Source organism: Ananas comosus, unplaced genomic scaffold (assembly GCF_001540865.1).
Source record: "Ananas comosus cultivar F153 unplaced genomic scaffold, ASM154086v1, whole genome shotgun sequence".
Classification (NCBI taxonomy): Eukaryota; Viridiplantae; Streptophyta; class Magnoliopsida; order Poales; family Bromeliaceae; genus Ananas; species Ananas comosus.
This window is the reverse complement of record NW_017890593.1, coordinates 36,639-43,979: the sequence shown is the minus strand read 5'-3', so window position 1 is coordinate 43,979 and position 7,341 is coordinate 36,639. Positions and strand designations below refer to the sequence as shown.

Here is a 7,341-nt window from a genome sequence, read left to right as displayed (position 1 = left end):
AAGCTTTCGCTGTATCTGTCTATCTATGATTATCTACTTGTTGCCAGCTTGCGACCTGAGGGTTGGCGTGGAGCATCGGCGTTTAGTCGGCCGCGGCCGCGAACCACTGGGAACTAAGAAGGTTTAGTTGCTCACCCCATTTTTACCTACAGTGTTTCTACGTGGTCGGGTGGGTTCCCCGTGTGAGCGTGAGGATCGCGGTAAGGGGCCCGTACGTGCTTAGTCGCATTAGCTACCTCCCTTTTGCATTAGGTGTCACCTTCTATGTTGAGAGTAGATGATGCTATAGCGGTGAGGTGTCGAGTGATTGCTATCTATTAATTTTGGGAAGAATGCTAAAAGGATGGTATTTAATGTTAGTAATCCAGATGAATCGCTAGATTAGATAGGCGCTTTCTTCTCTTAATGCACTTGTATATGTTTCTGATACTTGCAATCTTGCTTCTTGTTTTGTTAGCCACTGTTTGCGTGCTTCGTGAATCGTGTATTTATGAATGTTCCTTGGGTATTAAATTCTGGTATTACTTATGATCTGTTGGTAGCTTGGGAGGACAGGGAGGTCCTGTAGGCCCGGGCGTCTGTTCGACGCGGGCCCGGGCCGAGCCAAATTGGGTAGCCGTGGTCGCGGGGCTGGTGACAGAACCTCTCGGGCACTTGAACGAAAGTGGCCCTCCCTCCTTTTGGCCACAAAGAAAACAAGTTGCCTCCACGCTGTGGACACTGTGGCGGTACGTGAGGCCCACCACAGATAACACAACGCGGCGGTCGACGACGCTCGGGTGCTCCACGGGGTGCTGAAGAACCTCGACCCCTCGACTGACCTGACTGGCCCCTCGGATACTTTGGCGGTCTCCTGAAAGATTGCTGACCACTACTCTCAGCCGCTGGCCTCTTTCCTTTTCCTCGATCCATGATGTCCCTTTCCTTTATTATCTCTGCCCCCTTCTCAACAATCAAGGCCCGGTTCACAACATCCCTATAAGTAGAGAGGTTTGACGCCTGGACCAATCTGAAAATCGCAGGTCGCAAACCCACCTCAAATATGCGAGCCTTGTTCTCATCATCTCGAACCACAAAAGGAACGCAGTGCAGTAATCGAGAGAACTCTCGCTCATACTCTGCCACTGTCCTGTCCCCCTGCCTCAAATTTCTCAAATCCCTTTTAATCTGCCTCTTCACACTCTGAGGAAAATAGGTCGTCAACAACAATTCCTTGAACCTGTTCCACGTGATAGCGGACAAATCAGTACGGGGATCCTCACGAATGTCCACCCACCACATGTAAGCCTCGCCGTCAAGGTGGTGCGTCGCAAACCAAACTTGATATCGTTCCTCGACGAATGTATCATAGAATAGCTTCTCTATGTGCATTAACCATTTCTCGACCACCCAGTGATTTGCTTTCTCCCCGTCAAAGATACGAGGGGTACAACGACGGAATTCATTCAATTGTTCCATCATACGCTCTCGTTCCTCAGCCCCCACCATCTCTGGTAACACTGTCCCTGATGCCGCTACAGGTACTGGTGGTGGTACAACTGTCTCCTGTCGGGTCTCCGCCCTCGGAGCTACTGGGGGTGTGTCAGGTACTGGTAATTGTGCTCTCACTGTCGCATCCCTGTCTGGTACTGTAGGTATAGGATCCGGAATCTCCCTGTCAGTCGTCTGTCGCAGTAGTAAATCCTCTAACCTCTTTATCCTGTCCTCCTGCCGACGCGCGGCATCCATCTGCTGTCGCGGGGCCGCAGCCTGCTGAGCAACCAAATCTGTCAGCTTCGCGAGCTGATCCTGCAACTCATGGATCCCACTAGATCCCGAAGTAACAGAAGTCCCCACTTCCTCTGCATCCGCCGCCCCAGCTGCCCCGGCGGCTTGCGAATGAGTCAAAGGCATCTTGAGCTACAGCACAAAAACAAATATAGATTAATAAAACCTATACTATTGACCCTTCATTGAGGATATAAACCAGCTAATTAAGCGAAAGTAATAAAATGTAACGCGTAACTTTCGATGTCACGTTGTCGGCCGCCAACGTGACCCTCTGCAAAGTTAGTAATTGCACATCCCGATCAAACTCCTACCATTCGGAGTTTATAAGTACCCAATCAAAGTACTTTCGCTAACAACAACCTCGACTAGACCTCGTCTCTCACGAGCCTATTCTTATAGTCCAACCAGCCTAAGGTTTGCTAGGTCTACTAAGACTCAACCCTTGGCTCTGATACCACCATAATCTGTCACGCCCGGGTACGAGCGGAAGCATATCCAGTACGTGCACAGACCCGCCATACACCTGCAGTATATAAGGCACAAGAACACAAGTCGATAGGAAGAAAAACATAGAAAATCCTATCCTGATATCAGAGCAAAGTGCAAGTCGATATACTATCCGTAAAAGAACAAAGAGTGTACAATCCAAAATCTCGACTAAAAGAGAAAGTATAATAATTAAAGTGACTGTCCAAAAAGTACATATACATCACGGGTTATACAAAAGAAGATACAATGGTAGTCTCTCTATACATGGGGACATCACCCTCGGCCGTAGCCCGAGTAGCAAGGTGATCGACTAGCAAGCTCCTAGTAATGTCTAGCTAGACGTGACTCCCTTGCCACGATCTCTAGCCTCTCCTGTAGATGGCTCTGTAGAAACAACAATAAAAAGGGCGTGAGAACTATTAACAATAGTTCCCAGTGGGTAAGCCGCCAGTCTCGGCGAATTACACCACTAGGCTCAAGATGTACTAAATAAAAGTAAAAGCGATAATTACATGATATAAATATGCAATGCTAACAGGCAATAGGCATGTAATCACATGTAATCATGATTTCTGCAGTAATGAATCAGTTGAGTAATAGAAGCATAGCAACTACTATAAACTACAATAAACACAAGCATGAACATGGATGTGTAAGTAAATACTGTACACTATAACTGATGAGCATTCATTACTGTCCTTTGTCATTTAGTACTTTCTTTTCATTCATAAGAATCTACCCAAGGTTGTCCCACTTGCGCCGCGCCTAATGGCCCCGTGGTAGTATACACTCCCCACGGCAATCCACTTCGGCACCCAATCCCGCACGGGCGAGCAACTGTCGCGTAGGCCAACTCCGGAGTGCCGGCTTGTAGGGAGCTACCCTCACAAGCATGTGCGAATGAGCACGATGGCAAGCAAGCATAATCCACAGTCCAACATGTCTCAATTATCATGTTTTAACTCACAATATTCTCGCTCTCGATCCTTTGATCGACATTTCAGTATAACAAATATTGATAACAACTAGTATCCACTAGGTTAATAAACATGCGAGAGGAATGCAACTTTACATATGGCATTAGAATCTTTCCACTATCATGGCGCTATCAACATAGGCATAAAGCATGTTATTGTTCTATACTTTAGGGTCGTTAAAGTCATAAGAACGTCATTGTTCTCTAGTGTCTAGGAACATGCTAGAAACATATTAACTAGTCAGCATAAACCTGAATACTTTATGCATGTATGTTCTCTACTTAATAGAGATTTCATTTCAAACAAGCTAACATTAAGGTGACGCATTCGAAGTCCTTATTAATCATATACGCATAGGCTAGATCTCTTCTATAATACACATAGAACATAGGGGAGCTTCACTTGCTCTGGTTAGGTCCGACCCACCTTGTACTAAGCTCAAGTCAGTCCAAAGGAATCCCCAGGATCAGCTCCACTAAGTCTCAATCCTGCTGAACACAAGGCGTGAATATCGTATTACAACTTCAACCGAATGGTCCAATTTTGGCGTAATTGGACTTAGTACATAGGAATAGCTTAAATCCCTGTTTTGGCACAATAAATACCTCAAGTTAAGCTTCCAAAATCCCTCACGCATCAGCCGGAGGTAATCCGAAGGTCCGTTACAAGTCCGCTACGAACTATTTCCAAAACGGCAACAAAGTCATCAATTACTAATAATATAGTCGGAATCTTGCGAATTCAGTTTTCTAACTGAAATTCCTACTTACCCTTGGTTAGAACAGCTTCCAAACCAGCTTCTAAGAGTACAAGTTCAGCTCAAAGAGGCTCAAAGACCTGCTGCGAAGAGATCATACGAAACTGCATCAATTACGCGATTAAACCGCGTATAGTTCCGAAATTGAGTTATAACTCACTAATTACCCTTAATAAGCTGTAAAGCAACATATCTCTGAGTTTAAATGGATAATAGAGCAGCCAACTAACTCTTTTTTGCTGCTGTAAACGTCTTTTAATTCAGTTGGAAGCAACGACACTAAACTGCGTCAAAATCCGATATTAAACCATAAATTCAAGAGAAATCAAGGTAGTTACCTTTCTGAAGCTGCGAATCAGCTTCCCTAGCAATATCCTCACGGGAAACTCGATAAAACCCTTCTTTCCCACGTTCCAAACACTTTCCTCGAGTCTTCCAATCAGCGAACAACGAGCGCGGCGCGAAAACGGCGCGAAACGACGAATTCCACGTAGAGAGAGAAAAACCCTAGAGAGAGAGAGAGTGGAGAAGGTGGGAGAAGCTCTCTCTGATCACCAGCAACCTCCACTGAGCTCCTGTGGTCGTGCAGGGGGTATAGATAAGGGTTAAGATGTGAAATTACCAAAAGACCCTTGCTGCTATGTTTCTGCCAGTCTGTACCGGTACAAGGTAATGGCTGTACCGGTACAGCAAGCAGAAAAATGCTGATTTTGCCAGTTCAATGCACTTGCTTGCTTTTAGCTTTCCAATCACCCTCTAACTTGTCCAAAAACTTGTCCCAAGCTTTTTAGAATAGGTAGGATAGTTCCACATTGCCTTCCACACACTCGAACTCTGCAATTTGTAAAAGTTCAGTGTATTACACTTAGTCATATGTATCTAGCATTCACTTTCATATGCATCTAGCATTCATGTCATGTATATTTAGTCACATGCATCTAGCATTTACTTTCATATGCATCTAGCATTCAGGTGTCAACAATTATGTATGCTTAGCATCTATGTTTACATTTCGACCATTTCATTCATATATGCATCAAATGAAACCACGATTTACTTTGGCATGGAAGTGACCTAATCACTTCGGTAAAGCACAACCCACCTTTATTTATACCGGAATGCGAGAAATCCTCTCCTCGCACTTTTCCAAGAACCGCGACCCGCGCTCGCGACAATTGATGCCGAAATGTCTTTTGGCGATATCTTCGCGTAGGCTCGACGGATTGCCGAACCGATTTCGCCAACGCGTTTGTTTTACCCTCAATTAGGTTTGTACGTGGTCAATTTCACTTTAGAACTTCAATCCTGCAAAATTGCATTATCGGGGTCAGTTTTCCCAAACAGCGTAATTCAACTCTTTACTAGCCCAAAAACCTCAAAACAATTAGTTTAGAGGACTTTCATCAATCCCTAATAAGCTGCAACTGCTGCTGCTGGCTGCAGCTGCTGGTGCTGGTTGAGCAGCATGGCTGGCTGCTCCAGCTGCTCCAGCTGAGCTGCTTGCTGCAGCTGTTACTACTACTGCTGCTGCTGCTACAACTAGTAGCAGGGAGAGGAGTGAGAGGAAGAGAGATATAGAATTCATACCTCTTCTTTTCTTCTTCTTCTATTTCTTCTTCTCTTTTCTCTTTTCTCTTCTTTTCTCCTTCTCTCTCTCTACGTATGGCAGGGTGAAGAGGGGGATAAGGATGGAGGTGTTTCTCTGGCAGGTTAGTGGAATTCCACTAAACAGGTTATAATTACCATTTTGCCCCTCGACTAATACAACTTAGCGACACGGATCAAATATCTTTCGGAGGCCCTTACAAAAGTCCGATTGAGCTCAAACTTGATAGGCATGTTCGGTTTTACATAGCAAGTCCAAAGAAATTTTAACATTTCAGTTCCGACCCCATTTGGTCACCGCGAACTGTACCGAACTGCAATCTTTATCTGATAGCTTTCGGATTCTATTTCTCTCTTTACAGGTGTCAGAATAATGTGAAACTTTAAATCTAGCCTCATACAAATGTTCCTGACATCTCCGCCAATTTTCATAATTTTCTGACACTGTGCATTTTCTGCTAATTTCTCAGTCCCGTTCTTTACAGAAAATTTCAAATCTTCTGTTTTCGCTCCGATTTCAACACGAGTCATTTCAGACTTACATTTTACACCCTTAAGTCCAATCAAATGGTATCTCACACCATTTTATATTACTTTGCTCACTTTAATTCTTTTAATCAAAGTTAGCGTCAGAAATCCGCAAATTTTCTTTACTTTTTGTTTCGTGCCCAATTTGCGCCGAAACACTTATTTATCTCCAGAATTCATTCTCACGCGTCCAAAATCACTCGAGGAAGATGTCCAACTAGCTCAATCCTCACTTTGATCCCCTAGATCAAAGTTAGCATCGCAACTCAAGGTTTCCATATATTATAATCTCCTCCCGTTAACAAAAGTTTCGTCCGCGAAACGTAGATACATATTCTTCTATTTACCCTAACGGAGGGAGATAAGTTCCAACAATCCTCAACAGGTAAAATCATATCATTCCGTAGCTTCTGAATTTCATTCTATGCTACCCTGATTCCTCCAATCAGTCTCTACGAACACTTTGTTCGCGTTTTCAATCTCAGCTCGTCATGGATGCTTATTTTAGCAATTCTGACTAAATAATCCACAGGACCGAGCCTTCGCTCTCACGGTCCTTATACACTATCCTTTACTTGGAGATGTTCGAAATACTCACTTGCAATGCACATGGGTAACCTACTTGTCTCAATTACCACAGATTCGTTCGCAAATCGTGATTCCGATGTAGGCCTATCACTTAACTCAACGTCTCTCACTCGCAAGCGTAGACCCAATTATCACGAGACACAGTTCTCATTTGAGATATCGCATACCTGCTCCAATTGGGAGCAACCAAGACCCCAAACCACGCCAAGTCCTCGGTTTGGTCACAACCGCACTCTCAGTGCATCATCGATTTCACGATCCAACACGTGGCATTCCACGTACTCGGGTCTATGCTCGGACTACCGTCCTGACCAAAACTCTCTGCCCTACCTACAGGTATCGGGCCGCTGTCTCTCACAGCTGACTGCGCCTGCCCAATGGGTCCAGTCTCCACAATCCACAATTGGTCCAGGCACGGATCGCCCCCAAGCACTACCCGCAACATCGTCGTCTTACACGACACACGTTACAGAGCTACACACTCTATCGGCTTCTAAGCACCTAGTGCGAGCCACCAGCCCTACGAGTGACCTCTGGCACGCTTCACACTTAGCAATGCTAAAGTGCTACTGCCAACTCACTCACGGCTGAAACAAATTTACACTCTATGAGCACCTACACTCGAGC

General features: G+C 44.9%; 1 long non-coding RNA gene across 1 annotated transcript; it reads right to left on the bottom strand.

The window, feature by feature from the left end:
- Positions 1-2,622: 2,622 nt before the first annotated feature.
- Positions 2,623-3,905, bottom strand: LOC109703929. Its single transcript, XR_002214057.1, has 3 exons — positions 3,842-3,905; positions 3,663-3,724; positions 2,623-2,643 (listed from the first exon to the last, which is right to left on the bottom strand). It is a non-coding gene; the product is annotated as an uncharacterized LOC109703929 (long non-coding RNA).
- Between the last annotated feature and the right edge of the window lie 3,436 nt (positions 3,906-7,341).